Source organism: Solenopsis invicta, chromosome 7 (genome assembly GCF_016802725.1).
Source record: "Solenopsis invicta isolate M01_SB chromosome 7, UNIL_Sinv_3.0, whole genome shotgun sequence".
In the NCBI taxonomy this organism is placed as follows: domain Eukaryota; kingdom Metazoa; phylum Arthropoda; class Insecta; order Hymenoptera; family Formicidae; genus Solenopsis; species Solenopsis invicta.
Window position 1 is genome coordinate 12,157,123 of NC_052670.1, and position 22,085 is coordinate 12,179,207.

At 39.0% G+C, this 22,085-nt stretch overlaps 1 protein-coding gene across 1 annotated transcript in view; it reads left to right on the top strand.

Annotated features, from left to right (window-relative positions):
* Positions 1-218: 218 nt before the first annotated feature.
* The window catches only part of LOC105202438 (zwei Ig domain protein zig-8), a 368,807-nt gene continuing 346,940 nt past the window's right edge, over positions 219-22,085 (top strand). Inside the window, exon 1 of the mRNA XM_039452174.1 lies at positions 219-1,673. The gene's annotated coding sequence lies outside the window, so the exon portion shown is untranslated. The remainder of the gene's footprint in view (positions 1,674-22,085) is intronic.

Here is a 22,085-nt window from a genome sequence, read left to right on the forward strand (position 1 = left end):
TGGCACCCATCCTGTCGCTCGCTCTTTTTCTCTCGCGAAGGGTGGACACACACTCGGGCCTCGTCGTCGTCCCCACGAATTCCAGGGATCAATGCGTCGGTGCACCAAAACGCCTGCGCTACCCCACCTTCGCATCCCTCCATCCCTTCCTATCGTCCCCTCCACGCCCGTAACATCCAGCAGCAGCAGCAGCAGCAGCAGCAACGGCAGCAGCAGCAGCAGCAGCAGCACCAGCAGCGGCGGTGGTGGCAGTAACAGCAGCGGCAACAGCAATACTATCACAAGCACGATATCGCGGTCAGCATGAGCTACAAGACACCCTACTTCCCACGCCAGTGGCACGGCGCTGGCGTGTAGCCCCGGTGGTAGTCTCGGTATGCCGGTGTAACCGGTTGTGAGTCGGGAGTTTATTCCCTTCGAGTGTAGGCAGAGCTCGCTACCTTGCGCTCTGCGATCTACTCACACCCGGTACTCCGTCCGCCTCTTCCACCACCAAGCACTGTCCCCTGGTGCTCCCACCCCGGCGGTAACGCTCCCTCTCGCTGTCGCTCCCTCCCGCGTGCGCGTCGCCCGACCCTCGGAAATTCTGAAAGCGGTTCGCGCCTGTGCAACGCGGGGGTGGCGAGGGACCGAAAATCGAGGTGAAAGGAAACTCCGCGGATCCGGCCTAAGGGTCTCTCCTAGGGCTGATGTGTGTCGGCCGTGCCCCCTCGCGTGTGCGTCCTGCGAGCGCGAAAAATTCATACACGCGCGCGCGCGTACGCACATACATCCGTACACAGTAACGCGTATACATACATACGCGCGTGCATTCGCGCCCACCGTCAACATACGCGTGTACATACGTGTGCCCGTGTGGATTCGTGACGTATCGCCAATATTTTCATTGCCCCGAGGGATCGCCCTCTTTCTCTCTCTCTTTCTCTCCTTCTCTCGCGTTGCGATTCCCTTGTCACGCCGCTTCGGTAACGGGTGAAGAAAGGGTGTTCGCGACGCGCGCGAATCGGTAACCGGGACCGCGTTTCTTCATCACCCGGGATATACAACGCGACGCCGTGGTGACGTTCGATCGCGCGCGGCCAGTTTTCCAAGTGACACACTTTCATCCGCGAGAGAAGAGAAACTCGCCCACGGCGGGCTGGCGGTAGTCGCGGCAAGAGGACTGTGCGGGATAGTGGTGATTATTCACGAGTGCACGCGACCAAGCCGCGAGCGCAGGTGGGAATTTAGCGAGTGCATCATCGTCGAGCTCAGTGACCATCCTCAAGTTTCCCGCGGTGACTCCCGCCCTCCGATAACCCCACGTTTCCTCGTCGTATATGTCGCGACGTTAACCAAGTGCGGATTGACAAGTGCGGATTGCCAAGTGCGGATTAACTGGCTTTCGAGTGGTCTCAGCCGCGCTGTGGTGCACGATCGGGGGATCCGCTTTTCGTCGGATCGAGGAGCCGCTTTTCCGGTGCGAGAGCGATCATGTGTCCCCGATTGCAGCCCTCTCTCGAGGGTTGAGTCGCCGATTCGGTGTCGTCCGATCGGCCGACACGGGTCCGCGAGTGTTGTGTTGCGCGACGTAAACGTCGTTGGCGGCGATCGTCTACCCGAGGACATCCCTGCCGTGACGCGAGGTGATCTCGCGGAGGGCACCAACCGTGTACCACATTCTCGCACTGCAAGTGAGTTCCAAATCGCTGCAATTTCAATGATTCTCTGATAGTGTCGTAGCGCTTGTTCTATCTCTGTGTGTTTGGATTACGCGATTACGGATTACCGGCTTCGTGATCGACGTCACGCCGAAGAGAATTGATATTGATGGAAATCTGTCTAGAGAGCTGTCGGGATAAATGGATTCACATATCCACGATGTCTTCACCGACCAGTTTTGGATAACGCTTGTCATTACGCGCGAGCGCATATATGGGACAGAGGATTTCGTTAAAAATGCTAATCTTTCGTTATATTTAGCTCTGACAGGCTTAATTTGTATAGGATGTATCAGAATTTTTGCCCTTTCCGTTTTTTTTTCTTTTTTGCAATTTCTTTTATAAATTATAATTCTCTTTTTTCTTAATAATGACGTCAAAGTACCGATAGCTTTGAAATTGATTCACGATTAAGATTAAAGCGACTTTTATAATTTGACACAATTTTTTTAGAAAAGAATCCACTTTATAGTTTGATCAAAGGATTTCTACGCATAGATGTAACAGGATATAATTTTTTTAAAACATTTTATATTATTATTATTATTACTCAAATGCACGGTATTAATTCAAACCATTCTTGAAGATTGCAATATCTTCACCCGTGTGCTACTGATTAAATATTAAAAGTAATTTTGATTATGAAAGTACGTCAATCGTTATAATGCAAAAATAATAGTTCTATTCGAGAATGATAAGGTATAATGAAGCATGATATAATATTACAACGACGATATTAAATATTAATTTATAATCTAGTACAAAGCCAAAAGCCATCAATTTCAGTTCTACTTTAAACGTGAAGCGATCGTCGCGAGCTCCTAATGTCGTTAACTCTCGTGGTACCCATAAGAAATTTTATCGTTCGCGATTTCATCATAAAACTATTAGGCCTCAGAGGGGGTATATCTAGTGGCTCAGCATTCCATATCGAGCCGGCTCGTAATCGCGTAGACGGCCGTTTCAGAAATTGTGGTTATCGGAGATGGTTAAGTGATAGATTTTTGCCACTCGTCTACTTTCCGCTAAAAAGTCCTCGATGCCCCTTATCCGCTTAGCAGAGCGATTTGTCACGATTAAAATCTTGAAAGGAATTTTCATCATGTTCAATTCGAGTTACTACAAACTCGATCAGATCCCGGACTCTCTACAGATCTCGGGTATCGGCGAATTACGAAGCTTCCTGTCGATGCGCATTGCATATCGTGTTATCAAGGCCGCTCTCCTGCTCAAGCCGTTTGTTTTTCCATTGTAAAACCCACCGCGAATCATGGACATTAATCTCTTCGATTATCAATGGCGGATTATCGCGGCTCCGCAATGTTGTTGGGCGGATGCATTATTGTTGCGGTAATTTCTCACGGTTCATCGAAAGTTTTATTTTCCCGATTTATCTTTATCATTTTGAATGCGACATAATTTTTAATTGGCACGAACGCACGATGTATAAATTTCGTAGGGCACTAGGTAGCGCAGGAGGGCAATTTATTTCTTGGAATTCAAGGCCATTTAAATCGCTATAAATCCCGACTATGCGAGTGGATAAGGATAAGCCTCCAACACGACGCGTGACGTGTCATTGATCATTATGCAGCATCGTTCGCGTGGTTAAGGTCTTAATGTTTGCCTGGCACCGCGTCCATTTCACTGTTATTAACTTGATATGCGCGCAACTAATACCGCGAGATAAGCGGTGCAATTATTATTTTCTAGCTAATCGCTTGTTCTTTCCCTTATTTTTTTTTTCTTTCCTCTTATTTCACTTAAGAATGTATCGGACACATGGTCCCTGCAAAACAAATGAGATTTGGAAATGTACAATATTAATATTATAAAACTTGAAATAAATTATGTACATATTGAAAATTATGCAAATCAAAGTTCATACTTTTATTTAACTACACATAGTTTATTTATTCTATTTCTTATCAAAAATTAAATTGTTTCTACAACATTACGAAAAATCACAATTTTTTGCCTAAGTACTTAAATATTCAAAATAATTTATATAAAATTTTATTGCGATAGCCTGTTTAGTTATTTTGTAAATAAATAAACTTAGTTTATTTTACAGAACTAATCTCTGCATCGCAATAAAATTTTAAATCACCTTAAATATTTAAAGTACGTAAATAAAAAAATTCAGAGTTTTTTATTATTTTATTATTAATTATATTTTCATCAGAGCACTTATTATAAAAATAACTTTTTATCCAGATAGAAGATCGTCGCAAATTTTTTTTACTACTTTTAAATGCAATATGAAACAATTTGTAATTTTTTCATATTGCATTTTCTTTCGAAAAATGTCCTATACATCTTTAAAACTGCCCGTAAACAAGTATAATTTACGTGTCTTTAAGCTGAGACATTTTCTCTTTCTCACATCACTGTAGACATTCACATGTTAATCCAATTCTTTACTTGCCATTTGTCTTTCGGATAGATGGATGATCTTAAATTAGATGATTAGATTACACTAAAATGTCAATTATCTTAAATAAAGTGTCAATTACACATAATTACGTGTGTTAATTCTCTTCTATTTCCGTAAATCTGCTTTAATTAAAGACGGAAATTTGATCCGCTACAGTATAATAAATTTATTAATTTAGTACATTCAACGTTGAATATTAGAAGAGATTTATTACAATATAAAGTACTAATGTGGTTTCCTGCAATTAAAATGATCTTATTTTACATAATCACAATAAAATTATCTTAGATTATAAAAATTGTCCTGGTAACAGAGATTTAAATCTAGATATTTTTCTTATTACACAATGCCGTTCACGCGCGAGCGCTATTTCGTACAAACTACAAATCGTCAGAGAATTCAAGCTGAGAGTGTCTGTCGAAAACTCGGTCACACGAGCGGCGTAAGACGTGTGCATTACGAAAGCAGCTCGCTTCAGCTGCTCAACTTAACCACGTCGTCCTTTGAGAAGCGCCCTTCTTAATTTAATTTATTACACTATCCGTCGCGATTGTGGAGTTTCCGGATATAACGCCCCGTGAGTCAGGTCACTATAAATTTCGGGCCCTACGCGAGCGACGGAGTACGAGCTTTTGCATCGCTGTGTGATGTGCCATTGATCATAGCGTAGACACGTAGCTCTCGCGTAGCTGAGGGCTCGCGTAGCTTCGATGTAGTTACGTTAATTTTACGAGCCATCCCAGTTTTCGCCCCTTCTCCACTCCCTCCCTCTACTCGGGGCGTTTTGCTCTTCTAGGTATGGTAACGCCGTCAGGAAATTACGTGCGGTAGTATGTCGACAAGTGATCTCCTCTTCTTCTATGCCCCTCTCTCTCTCTCTCTCTCTCTGCCTTTGTTCTCGAACCGGATGTTTCCTGTCTCTTAACTTGACCCCACCGTTAGTCAATATAACACACCGCAAAGTGTTCACTTGAAAAGATTATCCCTTTTTATAATCCGTAACTCTCTTCGCTTTCTTACAAGTTTATTCTTCGGGATCAGTTATCTTTCTAGCCGTTTCGATTACGTTTTCCTTCTTTCCAACTGACAATTTATAATTGGTAAAATCTTTCCGGTAAAATTTATTTAATACATTTATTAACGCCAATTGTGTACCGCACATGTTTACACGCTTGTATTTGTACGTGTGTAAAATACAATAAATTACATAATTTGCATAATATATTATTATCATTTTCCATTATTATATCGTTCGGGAAGTTATAGGAAATATTTACCGTTTAAATTAATGGTTTATTATGCGTGCATCATGTTTCCGCTATTATATTCCAATATGTATTTTTGACAGCGGTATTACGAAGGCAAACGTGGTAGCAATCTAATATATGAAAATAACGCGTGTCGTGCACGCGGTAGATACGTACATATAATTTCGGCCGGTTTGTTGACGAGAGCTGTTTGCACAGTCACTGTCACCGCGCGCGAAATCAAACTATCTATCCCCCACCCCGTTACGTAATCTCCGCATCATGCACTTCCGAATTTCCAATTTCCGTCACTAGTACTTACATACTGTTTCTACCTCGCCTCTCTACATAATACGTATACTTTACGTAGTTGCTCAAGCTACTCACCGGGAGCGCAGGCAAGAAACCTCCTGTCTATACCACACCTCCTGTCGCCGCGTGTCTTACGTTTTTGTTCGCGATATCAACCTGTCATTCCGTACCAAACTTGACTCTCGCGACAGGACAATGAACATCACTGCCTCGTCTCTTGCCTCTCTCCTCGCTCTCTCCCCCCCCCCTCCCAACCCCCGGATCCTTTCCCCCGGGTCCCTTTGTCTTCGCTTACGCGACCCTTGCCGCCTTTGGACCGCAAGTCGAACGAGAGCAAATTAGATATCCATTAACGTCGGCTGGCGAGTTCGAAGTCTTAATTGCAGTCAACCCTACGGTTGTTTGCTCACGAGCACGACTAACACGCGTTATATCCGCGCTACAAGGGTGTCCTGTCGTGTGGTATACTGGGGTGTTTCCCGAGAAACGAGATTACTAAAAAGCGGGGAGTGGTACTCTCTCCCCGTATAATCTGGAATAATCCTGGAGTAGCATCTCGCGCATCGAGACATGCGGCTTGTGACGCGCATGAAAACTATGCCATGAGAAGTTATGGCTTAAGAACGTCGAAAGATGAGCTGCGAGATTGAAATTGATGATGACATCGGCGTGTTATTACGGCGAGAAGAAGAGGCAAGGAGAATAAGGGCAAAGAAATATACCCATGAAAGTGTTTTTGCAGTTAAAGCAATAATTTTAGATTTTGTCAATCACAATAAAACGATATACGTTACAATTTTTAATACCAAGAAAAAAAATTTGTTAAAAAACCAAAATATTTAGTCCGATACAATCAATCGAACAAAGAGTTGATTCAGTAATTATTTATTTGTACAAAAAAAAGTATATTTCTTTCAAAATTTCTTAAAAATTAATTAAACTAACTCAATGTTTAATTGCATGTACCAAATTAAATATTTTAATTTTTCAACTAATTTTCTTTCTTAGTGCAATAAATGTAACAATGAAAAAAATAGCGATGTGCACTGTTGTATGTAAAATAATCATTTCATATAATTTTTCTATTTAAATTATAGTCATTAAAAAAATAAAATATTCTTAACGCTTCATGTAATTTTACAATGTACAATATATTATTTTTATCGTGGACCATCGATAGCTATTCAAATACGTAGAAAACAATAAATTATTTAGTCTCATTAATGTCCAATTGTTATTCAAAATAAAATCAGGAATAATAAAATATTCAATATTTATAGTTGTGGTAGTTCAAGAGCAAATGCTCGATAATTAATTATTTAATAAGAACGTTACGCGAGTGCTGCCCGTTTCATCATTATCATTATTATTAATAGTATATATTTAATAGTAATTGATAGTTTCGTGTTTGTTTCATCATTTATAAGAAGCATAGCGAACAGAACATTTTGCAATATATACCACTGCTTAATATAACTTTCATTAGATTGACTAATGGTACTGCGGTGATGGAGAGAACGCGGCATATAGGATCAAATGAACCGTTTTGTGTGTAAAAATGGAACGTTGCTGTCGCAACTAAATAGAGATAAATTGGTCACGTTGATACACGCGGGTGTTGACGGCCAATGCACCAACGAATCGCTTAATGACATTGTCGAGCCATTATAGTCATTGTACGAATTCAACGCTAAATATACATACAGCGCTCTCTCAGCCCGGCGTACTGATACTCGTTTAACATTCACTGTTACCGTGGATAATCGCATTATAGCGACCTATTTTAGATTCGAAGCTAATTCGCGCGGCGATACAGACAAAAATCGGAAAACACTCTTCGTTCTCCCGGCGCGGCGCGTCTCTCGGCCGCCGCGGAAAACAATGGCGCTTAATCGCGTTTCGAAAATCGCCGAGTAACGCGGCGTATTAAGCCTGCGCCGCCTGAAATCGCGGATATTAATTAACTGCCCGTGTCGGCCGCACCTCATCGTCACGAGAAAGCACGCGGATGTTAATACGGCGGCGTTAGTATAACGGCGCGCAAAACGCCGGATAACTTCCTGAGCTTAATTAAAAGCAAAAGTTACACGGATAAACGCGGAGCGGCGCGGCACCGCGCCGCGCCGCGCCGCGTTGCACGTCGCTTCACTCCCAAGATTTAATCCCCGGCATTTCTCGCGGTCATTGTCGCGACCTTAACGAGAAAATGCCTCTATTGTGGCTGTCATTTCGCTAATTTCCCACGTCTCGATGCTGTAACTGTAGTTTCGATGTTTCGACACTTCGTGCGCTCAATCGCTCATTTTACACAGGTATAACGCACCAACGGCCGCGTACGGTGCCGATGACGACGATTCAAACTTTACTTTAGTTTCGCACCAATTACTCCTGCCTCGCTTAAAACGTGAGTTATAGCCGGTCTGAATAATTAAGGATGGATGGGAGTTGGCAGGATGGCGGAGACAGCGATTTGCCGACTCGTCAGCGAGAAACGACGACGACGGCGAGAACGACGTTCTAATTAAATCCTAACGCCCGCTTTTCTTGATCGATGATCTTATACCCTCGTCCTCTATCGCGCTAGATACTGGTCTAATCTATTTATAAAAAACACTTGACTCAATTAGCACAATATTTTTGATTTTGATTATTAACTTCAAATCAATGCGTTATGCCATAGATTGCAACGTCCATTAACACGTTCGCTGATTTTTAGTAATTCTCCGTTCAGCTCCCATGGATGTCATGCGCCGCCCCACGTTGTCGAGACTAATGGGGGAAAGTTGCTAAATGCGTATCGCGTCTCCTAAAACGTATCTATTTAAAATTTAATATTTTTACTTCATGTAACACTTGGTGACAAAAATAAAAAGTAAATAAGAATTAAGTAATATAAACAAAAATTTAACAAGTTTTATTTTGTTTTGTGCATGCTGTCAGCATTTGGAAAATCTGATGTAAATTTTTATCAATTTATATAGTTGACAGTAACGTAATTATACAATTTTATTTTGAATTTTTATATTCATAAAAGAAGGCTTGTTGAAAAATATTTTGCATTTTATTATATGTAATTATTGTAAAAATTAAATCGTTATTTTTATAAACTCTATCAAGTTTCCTAACTCGTTACCACAATAAATTTTTCTATGAAAAAATGATACTAATATAATATTGATAAGTGATAATAGTAAAACTAGTAATTGCTATGAATAAAAACATGTCAATTACAAAAATAAATTCAAACCAGTTTTATTTCAGTATTCTTAACTTTTCATTATTATTATTTATTAATTAATAAATATTTGATTAATAAATATTCAATTTTTAAATTATTAATAAAATAATTATTAGTTAATGGTGTTTTATTTTTAATTACTTTAATTGATAAATTTCGATACTTTCGAAAACGATTTAAGATACATTCAAATACGATACTACAGATATGCTTTATGAGACCGGTTCTCTAAATTATGCTTTGCGCAACATGTTACAGAAAAGCTTGTAACAAATTAATTTATTAAAAGGTTTAACATGTAATAAAAGATGACTGAAATATCAAGCTACAATTTCAAATTTTGATTTGATTCATAAACAGCATCAAATGCAAAATATAATAAAAAATAGCTTGAGTGGTACGTGTCTGGCAACTCTCCCCTAATTTCCCTTAAATATACTTTGAAGAACATTTATTTGACTACAAATTATTACTAAGAAAGCTGTAACGATATTTCCACGAAGCGATATATGTCGTTGAAAGTATTTGCGTCTTTGTCTTTCTTAATTAATTGACGAAAATTTTGAAGAAGAGTGAATTACAATCTTCCTTCCTATCTTCTGAATGTTGAGCTTAATAATCTTCGTGACACAAAATTTTATATTCTGCGCGTATAATGGAATTACAAGAGGATTTAGGCATATAAAAGAGCGACGTACAAAACTTGAAGTGGCCAAATACTTTTGAGCCGGTAATGCACATACTATTTAAACTTCATGAAATATTTATGATAATGTTATACTTAGCAGCGAAATATCTAACAGTCTGAGTGGAAAGTTCAGCAAATACGTCCGCCACGTGGCAGGAAACGTTAACGCTTCGGGAGTTCTTCACAGAACATCGCGCGCGTGTTCTATCTCATTTCCTCCCGTTCAATGTCAGATTAATAAGCGAATCGACTGAACAGACGACTTAAACAGATCGATCGTGAAAGTTGTGGAAACTCCAAGGGTGCGATTGGAGCTTCCGGGGAACGAAGAAGCGGATAACAATTGAAAGACGGTGACAAGATTTTATAATGCTGAATAATTTTCAGCGTTGAGGTCGGGTTATCCTTTATACATCCGTATAAGTTTGCGTGAGTGCGAGTGTGTGTGTGTGTGTGTGTGTGTCTTAATGTATCCCCTATATCTCATTCGCATAATGACGCTCATATAGGAGCGAATTTAATGTTTCCAGTAATAACATCTGTGACGATTCGTGCGCGATGAAATTAGTCGATCGCATTAAATGAAAAAGTCATAATAATAGAGTAATAATTGCGCATTGTATATATATATTGTAATCAAATTCGTGAAAGGATGTTATCGCGCGTATTCGTCGACGTCGCATGTCGACGACGGCGGCGGCGACGACGACGGACGTCATCGTCCGTCGGGGGCGAACGAACGCTGAGTGTAGGAGAAGGATCGAGGTGGGACCATTTACCGTGAATTTCATAGTGCGCTTCATTGCTCTAATCCAATTTAATTAGAACGGCCGGATAATAAGCCTATAACGACGCACTTAGCTCATTAATAACGATCAGACCTCGCGCGCGCACTCGGAGGGGAACAACTCCCGGGAAGCCGTCCGCCGTTTTATCGTTCGTCGTTTGTCTTCCTTATCGCACGTATCTTTTCGTCTGACACACTCCCTTCCCAGGTGGGGTATATAATACGTATGAATTCCCTCGCCTCCTCTCTATCTATTCTTTCACACTTCTGTGACTTTAAATCCAGTCCCATCCCGGATCTAAACAAGGGTCGCTCGACGGCCCACCAAGGACGGCCTTATCTGCCTTCGCGTACTTCGGTTATCGGCGACCTCCTCTCGTTAACAGCAATTCCGGACGGCGACGACGACGACGACGACGACGACAAATATTCGCGATCATATTTTAAAAAATTAATGATGTTCCGCAGCAAGGCCGGTATTTAAAGTTGCATCGTCGAGAGATGAAACGCCTCCCGCGCATTAATTATAGCGCAATTTACATAATCTTCGGAGGGTATTATATGTATATTTAAATACACAAACTTTGAAGAAGTTCGCCGCAAGACATTTTAGATTAGACAAGAAAACGGTATCAAGAACTTCGATTACAACTTTCTCATCTGCGTCTTCAATATTTCTAAGAAAACTGACGCTTTTAGCTCCAGTCCGACGGAAATCGTAATTACGAACGAATTTTCTCGTCCTCTTATCCCTTTTTGGGTCTTTCCAGATCTTTCCGGTTCTTCGGCTTCTTATCTCCTTTTCCTTTCCTCTCGAATTTTCAAGTCCGCCCGGCTGCGAGGTCTCGGGAACATTGGATTACGGGGGCATATAAGTAAGGATAATGCGTTCACATTCTATATGATGTAAAGCAGAGGACAGTGATTGATAAGGATATGTAGTATAAGGGAAAATGTGCCGATAAGCAATCCGAATTTTCCCGAATAGATCCAGTGTGGATCCGCGAACGTCCGTCCGACCGGGCGCTCGGGAATGCGTATATATCGTCGGGCGCGCATAAATCACAAGGATTTATTTGGCATGGCTCTCGTTCGGCCTCTCGACGCCTTATGCAAATGACGGGGATGTCGTGACCTCGCGCGGCCGCAGGTCGTCCTGTTTTTATTACATCGGCCGCAAAGAGGGGTAGCAAGCCGAGGAACATCGCGCGGACAGCGCGCGCTTTTGGGTAAATTATATACGAGCAGCCCCTCTCTCTCTCTCTCTCTTTCTTTCTCGGTTTGATATACGAGCCTAGTGTTGCCAGAACGGTCGCGGACGTAATGAGTCGCGTTTTAACTGCACCGCACGAACGCACGCACTTGCGCACCCATGCACGCACCCACGCGTGCGCGTGCATATACCTATGCACGCGGGAAAGGAAGTCACCGATTTCTCGCGCGGAGCCATAAATGCGGAATATTAATACGACGCATAGTAATTAATATCGCGTGCCACGTCCGCTTTGGTACGAGATATTCATTAGGCAGCAGCGCCTATGGAATACACTCTATTTGGATAAGCGACTATGAGATAATGAATAGCGCGGTTTCATGGCGTAGCGACGAAACCACTGTAATTTTCATATCAACTGAAAGAAATATATTCATCTACTTCACGTATACGGGCGTTAGCAGCGCCATTTAGCTCCTCGCTCAAATTATGAAGAGACGCACGACACGCAATAAGTAAATTAATAGTTTTCCCTAATTTAGAAGTAATACAAACTTGATGCGGCACCTACACGCGTTTCAAATTAATAGCAATTTGATAAAATGTATTAATATGTATTACTATTGAAAATTATAATTTAATGGAATTATTATTATTATCATAAAATTAGCATTCAAATTTATTCTCCGACACTCCTCCTCTTTCATTATTCATCATTCTCTCGATAATGAGATAAGGTAAAATATTTATTGAAAATTAGATTAGATCATTAAAATATATTAAAATACAATTTTATCAAATTATATTATATTAGAGAGATTTATTGTTATATGAAAATTCCGTGAAAAATTATTCAGCTTTTTTTTTCCACGACATTTGAAAGAATGCGTTCGCCTAATTCTCACATCCAGGTCCTGATTCGCTCTCGTTGCCGCATCCTTGCCTCAAGGAATCAGCGCGACAAATCTCCTTGGTGAATCGCATTTTCTTCGACCCCGTGACTTTTCATTCGAGTTCTATTTTGCATCATGGATGGTCGAAACGGGGAGAGGAGACGAAAGTCAGACCACCTCTCTCTCCCGTCTCTAAGACAGAGCATTGGTTGCTCGGGATCCTTTCCGCCTCGGCGAACACGACGGAGATGAAGCTATAAAGGAATAACGCCAATGAGCCCGGAAATCTCCCTTGGATTGATCGAGATTGACCCTTCGAGTCGTAATCTTCCCCAATTATGAAGATATCGAAAATTTATTGAACCTTTACATTCGAGCGTTTAGTAGAAGCAGGTTTTACAATCTTAATATTCAAGTAGTTCACAGTTGAAAATGGGCCAACTCAGAAATATAAGACGCTATTAATTTTATATTCATGCTTAAAATAAACCGCGTTTAATTTTGAAACTTTAATTTTGAACTTCAATAAAGCCTCAACATAGGGACTCAGAGAAGAGCTTTAAAACTCATTTAGAAATACATTTGCCAATTATATTGGGATAATACGTTAGACATAAAATAATTAATTATACGAGATTTGCATTATCAATTCCTTTTTTATTCTCGGAAGATCACTCGAACTGTGAAGCGAAGCTCTCTGCGAGAGTCGCTTTTAATCGTAGCAAATCCTTATTGAGGAGACACACTTTACCAAGGATTAATTAAAATTTACGCAATTGTTTCTTTGAACTTTCTTGAATTCTTTCTCATAAAATATAAAACGGAACGATTACAATTTCAAACAAATATCTACCAACTTTTCCATGCAAATATTTTGAAGGAAGAGTCATCTCCTTTTTTTTCTCCTTAATTATGAGAATTGTGAGACCACGTTAATTATAAGAACTTAGAAAAAGAATAATTTGCTCACTAATAAGTAAAAAAGTGATTTGCTAACTACAAACTAACGTCATTTTCCCACCCATTGTTTTACAACTATAAAAATAAAATATATCACGTCTCAAACTAAACGCATAAAAATTTAAAGATATTTCCAAGTTTCTTATTTCGTACAACGTAACGAATACTTTAGATTTAAATTGGAATTATACCTTTTTGATGATTTGCAATATACACTTTTCTATTTTCTCTACTAGGAACCTTTGATATATCGACTAATTTTTCTCACTTTGCCATCGCAATTTGCCACGTGCGGATAAAAGAATTTTTGTCTTTTACTTTTGATTCTAACCGAAGTCCCGTCGAGTTTACGTCCGCACCAATGTTCCTTATAATTGCGGTGTAAGAGAAAGCCAACGAGGCTGATGCTTCTCGCACGATTTGTCGGAGGTCAAGCGAAGGAGGACCGATCGGCGACGACGAAGGTGGAGTCACCGAGGCACCTCTTCGCTACCATTCCGGAACTTTATTTCCCCGAGGATCGCTCCACCAGAGTTTATCGCTCGAGGTAATACAGCCGTCGTTTCATAGCGCGCTTTTCTTTTTCCTATTTACCTCCAACTAGTCCGACCACTCTCTGTTCCACTTCACCGTTCACTCGCTCTTCGATTCCCATCCGCGATAAACAGTAGTCCTTACAAAACGCAAAAGAATAATTTACCAATAGTAAAAGAAGCGCGTTATCTTCGCGAATAAGATTCTAATACGCCGGTCTGACAGAGCACGTGTACGCATTGATATGCGGCGGCGTTGTCTCATGGGTACCATAAAGAATTCGGTAGGGCGCAATAGAACGCCTCTCCCTTTGAACTTTCGCAGAAGGAAAAAATGTTTGAATATAAATTATAAATCAAAAATACCACTTTCTCATAAGTCGAATTTGATGGGCTCATTTCTGGTTTACCGTGAAATGATTTTCAAATTCCCTTTCACGCGACGCATCAAATGTCGAATTTTCTTTTGCACGAAATCAACAATTCATACATCTATATTACACATGCTGATTAAAAGTATGAAACGATTTATACGAGTAATAAATATCGAATTAGATATTGTACTTTTCTTACTTTCAAAGGAAATAAGAAGTAAAAGATTATTTTAAGATAGATTTTTATAACTTATAAAAGGATATTGGAAGTTTTATTATGAAAGCAAATTCCTTTATTAATAGAATACAAAAAGATGGAGATACTATCAACGTGATCTTATACATAAAAAACTTTAAGGTATGATCAGTTGTCGCCAATTATCGTCATAGACTACTACCCACGTTATTCAACCATAGTTAATGTCAAGCGTAAATTTCATAATAAAACCGCCAAAGCAAGTCATTCTTAATGCCGGTAGATCCCTAAGAAAACTTCTGTCGAGATGCGCGCTCGTGCACCGTAAAAAATTTCGCAGACGCCCGCGGCTCTGATAAATTCCCGGGAATTTATATCAGTCTTCTTCATAGCGGGAATATCGCGAGACTTCGGTGCATGGAAACGCTTGTAAATAGCCTGTCCGCTACTGTTGCCGCCGGGGACGGACTGGCAAAGGGGCCGCGGGGATAATATTTCCGCGTTCATTAAAAAGACCGCGTAATTTCGACCGTGGTTGTGACGATGAGACGTAGAACTCGGGCGTTCGAGCGTGTACATGGAGGGTAATGTTTGCGCGTGAGTACATTTAGCGGCCCCCAACGCGCCGCATTTTCGACCGATTTCACGCGAGCGTTCGTGCGAGTCGTCTGACGGGTTTAATGATGGAAGGGCCCGCCGAGGCCCTGAGGTGGCAACGACTGTAGGATATAATTTCCTGTGATCCCTCTGCGCATATTTTCGCACCAAAGTCGCGCATAATTTTCCCGCGAAAATTAATTAAAACGCTGCAGAGCGAAAAAAATGTATTTTATTTTGAATACAAATCTTTATTTCTCCCTTCCACTTTCTCTGTCCCCTTATAATTATAATTATTATAGTTGCGGATAATGCGATTTGCTAAAAAGTAATGTAACATTCTGATGTACAATGTACGTATAACATTTGTAAAAAAAGTTTGAGAGTTGATAAATCATTAAGTAAACCCACGGAAATGTACATACGTATATAGAGGAAGAACGGCGATCGTGGAATATATCTGAGGTGGTGGATATTTCGTATAATTCGCGTTGAATTCTAAGAGCATTAAAACTTCTTCATTTAAAGTCTATTTAGACATTGTAGGATGGTCATTAGTGTTCGTTGTGTTTTTATGAAAGCTGAATTTTAGTTATACAGGCGGCAGAAATTTACACAGGCATATATTCTCTACATAATTTTGAGAATGTGACTTATTAATTTTTTAACTTTAATCTAACTTGAAAGTGTTGAATATGAATTTCATATAATATTGTTGAATTTAATGTGTGGCGTAATGTGTATATAAATTCGGCAAATAAAATCACGTTATATGCAGGCTGTAATTATGGAATTTGGTCATCCGCCACGTGCATCTCTCTTGCGATTTTACAATCTCATTGTAAGCGTTATATAATGTTGACTAAAAGCATAGAAATTATTTCAAAAAGTTTTAAAATTTTATTTAAAAATTTTTTAACCCAAAAAGTTATTAAAAAAATTTCTTTTAATAAAATATACTTTATGAAACGTTCGTGAAATCTTGTTTTGTGCTACTTATTTGTACGTAAAATCTACAAAAGATCATTAATTTGTTTTTTTATAAATAAAAGCCTTTCACGACATTAGTTGTTGGTATTTCACGATCCCCCTGCTATTCCATAAACACGTCTTTTTTCCCCTCTTCAATAAATTGTAAATTACGTCCGTTTTATATGCCCGATGAATTTCTACCTATAGAATGATTGATAAAACTCTGTGGCTAATAACCTGGCATTGATTGTGTCGCGTGATAGAATTGTGTCGCGTTAATATTCGAGTTATTGTCAAAAGACAAAATGGTATGCAGCTCCTTTCCTCCATATAATATATTAGGCAATGACAATTATAATTTTATCGCGGTCCAATTTTATTCGTATAGAATTTAAATTTAGTTTATTCTTCACGCTTCTTGAATGTCATTTAAATATTTTATCCTGTAGAAGTACGTGCTCCAATTTCAAAGAACCAATTCTCCCTGCTTATTGAAGTGAGTTGTAATAATTTCAAAGAAGACACGAAATGTTGTACCGGACATCGCTCTACTTTCAGAATAATTATTACAAAATATTAAGCGAGAGCATCGCAAATTCATTCAGCCACCGCGAGATTCCAGCGCTCTCCGAGCGGTGGCTAATGGCCTGGCATGAGGCAGTAAAGCGAAACCCGACAGGGTAAGCAGGTTCCATAAACGGGGAAACAAACGGTTCGCTCAGGAACAATCCATACCGTGGAAGAGCGCGGTAAAGTTCACGTAGATCGCGAGGCAGAAATGCGGCCGCGAGAAATCCTGGAATATGGCCAACGAAAAGCCGACAATCTCTTTTTATCTCGCGATTGTACTCGTGTTATGTGTGATCATGCGATTCCCCTGTTCTCGACAAATCTGATTGAAATTTACCAAAATATCGATACTACAAATTTGAATTGGGAAACGTTTAAAAGGATCTTTTTGATAAAAACTGTGCAGTGCACAATATAGATTATTATTATTATAAAAATTATTAAAAAATGCTCTTCCAAATAAAAAGATATATTATTATTTTTTTAATTAAAATGACATTTACAATTGCATGAATTTGTGGCGATTTAAAAGTGCTTTTTTGCACACTTAATAAATTTATTACAATAAATGCTCATACACCGAACGGTCTCATTTTTGGCGATACATGATTTCGGTATATGACTTTTCGCGAATGCTGCTCAATTACTGTTGCATGAAGTTCCCTTTATTTCGCAAATATTCCATCGCGGAACGTGCTGCTTTATGACCACGAAGTTTCTGACGAACGGTGCGCAAGAGCATTCGCGTAGATGTAACTTTAGAGACCGCTGCCAGACGAGGGGAAACGAGAAAGAGGACGGGGAAACGGGTAAACGCCAACGGACGAAACGAAGGATTTAAGGGCGAAGCTTTGTAGGCGCGAGATGTGAGATTTCGGAGTTTTAGGTGGCACTTTCCAGAGTTTAGGGAGGATGTACGCCTGCCGGCGTCTTCTATCTCTGGATGCCTCCTCTTCTGCGATAGGAATACTTTCAACGTTCAGTGCTACTCGCCGCTATCTTGTTTCTCTGTGTCTCTCTACTCGCCACCTTTTTGCGAGCAAACACGCTGAAGGACCCTAGATAGGCAAGTGGCGTTAACGTTGCCTCAACTCTCACTTTCGGGTTTAAAATGCCTTCTTCCTTTAATTCCCGCGCGATTTAAGCGAAAATGAGATGATTCGTGTGATCATTGCCGAGGTACTTACTTTCTCTTTAGGTTGCTCTTCCGCGATTCTACAATATTAACGCGATTCTGCGATAAGGGATGTCAATGAGATTTTACACATTTAATTCATGCTTCCACCAAACGGAGTTTTGAGACTTGAATACCTTCGTCTTTACGTTACAACATGCTCATTATACGTATATTCTTTGATATGTTACCATTTTGTAAGAACGATCGTTTTCCAAGTTAAGAATATAAAATATTCAAGATAGCGCAATTACATTTGCAATTTAAATAGAAGTTAATCCACCTTGTGCATGTTATGTCGAGATATCAACACGTTATATATCTTGGCTATCTATTGACTTTTTTTTCAACCCTTTTTCATTGGCGTGCACACTATCCTTGTTCGCGTTATCGCTCGCGTGCTAATCTAACATAGAATTTTCTCTATAATGTAAATTTTAATAAAATATCGCGTACTCACATGTCTTCGCTACTTCGAATTGAAGAACATAAATTTGTAACAAAGGAGGTACGAACTGCAAAAATCTGAGCTTGAATTATTGAAGCTTTCTTTAAGAACCGAATTTCTAAATCTCGCCTACCACGTAAGATATCAATTTAATATACGTTTTAGTTTTAATATCAAGAAGCTATCTCTAAAATTATTCGTTCGATTCGAGCGGATGTCGGAAATTGAAATCTAGATGGGATTTATGGTCCGCGCAGTTTCTTTATTCTTTACTAAAGTTAAATCTCCATTTGCCTATGAACATTTTATCGAACGTCGGGCGAAGTGGCAATGCGGCGGTTCCCGCCTGTTGGCGAGAATACCTCACCAGCGGTATCGAATAAGAGAGAAAATATTCGAACAGAGAAACAGAAGTGTTTTGAGTGTTGCATCGATGCGTCCGATCGTACTTTTTATTGCTCAGGTGGCTTCTACCTAACACCAATACGTTCGATGTACCGCGCCGTTGCACAAGCGGGAAAAATTACAAAGCGTGCTCCTATTTTCAGAGCTTCCAATTCGACTTGAATTACTCAAGGCAGATTAGAAGTGGAAAAGCCAACGATTAAAACGACGCTGTTACTCTACTTCTGAACATAGTGCGCCTTTAATCCGATATTTTGACGCTGTGATAAAAATATTTTCAGGCAATATTAATCAGATATTTTGTCTCTCTGTTAAATATTAAACAAGAGCACATATGAAAGAAAATACCTATCAACCTCTGCAAATTGTATTATTAACCCTGTTCTGTTCGCGAATCCAAATCCAAAGTTTATTTTCTTACTAATGTTTTAAAACTACTTTTTCGCTTTTTTAATAACTTCGTTATTAAAGTAAGACCTCTTTTCTGTAAAAATTTTTTATTTTATAGATATAGAGCTTTTTTTATCATTATAATCCAAATTATAGTATAATTAATTCGAACAGAACATAAGAATTAATCTAGACTTTGTTACTTTGTTATAATAGAATTATTCAGTAGATTCTTTGACGATGACTTGTAATTATAAATTTTGTCATAAAACTCTACTAAATTGTCTGTAATTTATTATTAAATATTTATTAGATATAATATCGATATAATTTAAATTTAGAAATATACAAATTGAAGAAAGCAATCAGTCATTGCAATATATTGTTTATAAGACACGCGCCTTTTCATAATGATACGGACGCTTTAAAATTATCCAGAATTGGATATAGTATTAAAGAAAAAACAAATCGAGAGAAATGGCAATTTTGCATTCAAACAGACGTAAGCATTCACGAGAAGTTTTTGTGGAATCAAATTTCAAGATCCCCAATGCATTTCGGTCATAAAAGAGAAGACAATATCGCAGAAGGAGAAGGATAATGATGAATCACTATGTCGCGAGGTCGTTGAAAGCGGCTCGAGAAAATAGGTGACGGCGAGGGTCGAGTGAGGTCATGAGGCGCGAGAACGAGTCATATAGGCGACACTTGCGGATAGACATTTAAGATACTGCAGGGAAGTTGAACGAATAGTAGAATGGAACCGACGAGCTCCAAACGTTTCGTGGAATTCCGGCAGACAGTATTCGCGGTGCGAATGCGGGTTAAGGGTGCAATACGCCGCTCCGTGGGAAAGGTCGTTGGGCCGCACGTAGGAACTCACGTCTACTACTGTGCGGTTGTAACGACCTGCACCGATCGATTGCAAGAGATGCCATCTTAGCGGACGGAGTCTGAGACGATGAACCCTCGCGATTTGCATACGCGGCGTTTCACGTCGTTTCACTTCCGGCGGCGTTGCGAAATGTGAAACTTCTGGCGGTCGCTCTATTGGCTCGCGTTAATTCTCGCGAAAGTGCATGCGAATGTAACGACATTTGGGAGCGGCAATTTACTTTAGCGCTCGGATATGTGAGTAGGGCGTCCGCTTATCACGCCGGATAAGTTTCGCGAACGCTCACGAAGAGTGGTATCGCAAGCGATGAGATTCGATTTAATCCCCAGATGCCAACTGTTAGCGACCGAGGTATTTATCGCGTAGTGTAACAATTTACGATTCAACTAGTTGGGAAAGTTGGCATATTACGAAGCAAGCGTAAATGATATGCATCGCGATAAAATTAACGAAAACTGGAGCAACAAAATATTCTTAAAATTGCGGCCGCGAAATGAAATACAGCCATTGTGCATTGAAATTGTGCGGTAGATATATTATACGGCACTTTTAATTTTAAGATTAATGAGTTGAATATGAAATCGCGTATCGATTTACACAGTCTGGCAATTAGATTTCTATTTAACTGCCAGACTTTATGTAAATTAAAAAATATTCAAATAAAAGAAAATAAATAAAAACTGATTATTTAAAGAAAACTAATGTCCACAAAATAAATAATTCCAATAAAAAATGTTTCGCGATAAATTCTTTGCAGTTCTTTTTCACACACAGAAAAAAATTTAGTATTATATAAATCAATAATCTTTGTTTCATATATAAGCAAAAATATAAAATCTTTTTGGAAGAATTTATAGCCTTAAAGAGACATAATTTATTTACATAAAGGGAAAAATTTTCTTCATGTAAGCAAATTATGTCTACTTAAGATTATAAATTCTTCCAAGATTTTATATTTTTGCTTATATATAAAACAAAGATTGTTGTTTTGATATTAATTTTTTTTCTGTGCAGATAGGAGAGATCTTATAGATGCTCCTTAGCATCAATGCTATTAAAGTGCTCGTCAATTTAATTTGTATTTCAATTTCATATGATGACTGTGTTTTGACTGCAGACCGATGTAGATATTTTCGCATCTTTATCTAATAAAAAAATATTATAATTGACATAAAAATGTAATTGTTAATAACAACTGGATAATGTATTTTTAACGTCACCCTTGAGACCTCATTGTCCGACTATATAGATAATGCGATTTGTGTATGATCTGAATATTTCTGATGGGAAAGGTTTCCATTTAAGAATAGTATGTTATTACTTAGAAAAGTAATATATCGACGATAAAAATCTTTGCACACATAAAAAAAAAAAGACATGACGTTCATAACGTAATTATTTGATTTCCCTTTTCGGTCACCCATTTCACAAAACTAGAACGATCGATAATCAACAGTTTTCTGCTTTGTGTCGCTCATACATATATATGCATTATTTTGTGCATGTAATGTATATTTGTACATTAGGATATTCTACGATTGTTAGAAAGCAATGAATGGAACTATCCAATACGGCCTTCGTTCAACAAGACTCGAGTATGTTAGCGAAATGAGATATACCGATGTAGCAATATTGACCCTAGAACTCCCCATGAAACTCAATTACATTTAAGCTTCGATAACGCACATTGATCGCATACGAAAAGCGATAGGAAACACGAAAGGTGTTACACATGAAAGTTTACAATGTAAATTAATTAGTACTAAGTGATCCTAAAAATAACGCGGCAAGTAAAAGCAAACTAATTTATGCGTAGAACATTTACGCAGAACAAATGTAGTATTATTGTATTTTTCTAATAAATTTGATGCTGCCAATATATTATATAAGCTGCTACTGATTTCTATCACTCACAAAATACATTTTTTTATTCAAAATTAAAAAATTTTAATTCAAGATTTAAAAAGTAAAAAGATATGCGGCATTTAAGATAGTACTTCGAATATTTCGTCAAAGCATGCGATTCCTTTTTCATTCAATTCCTGTGCAACGAGAC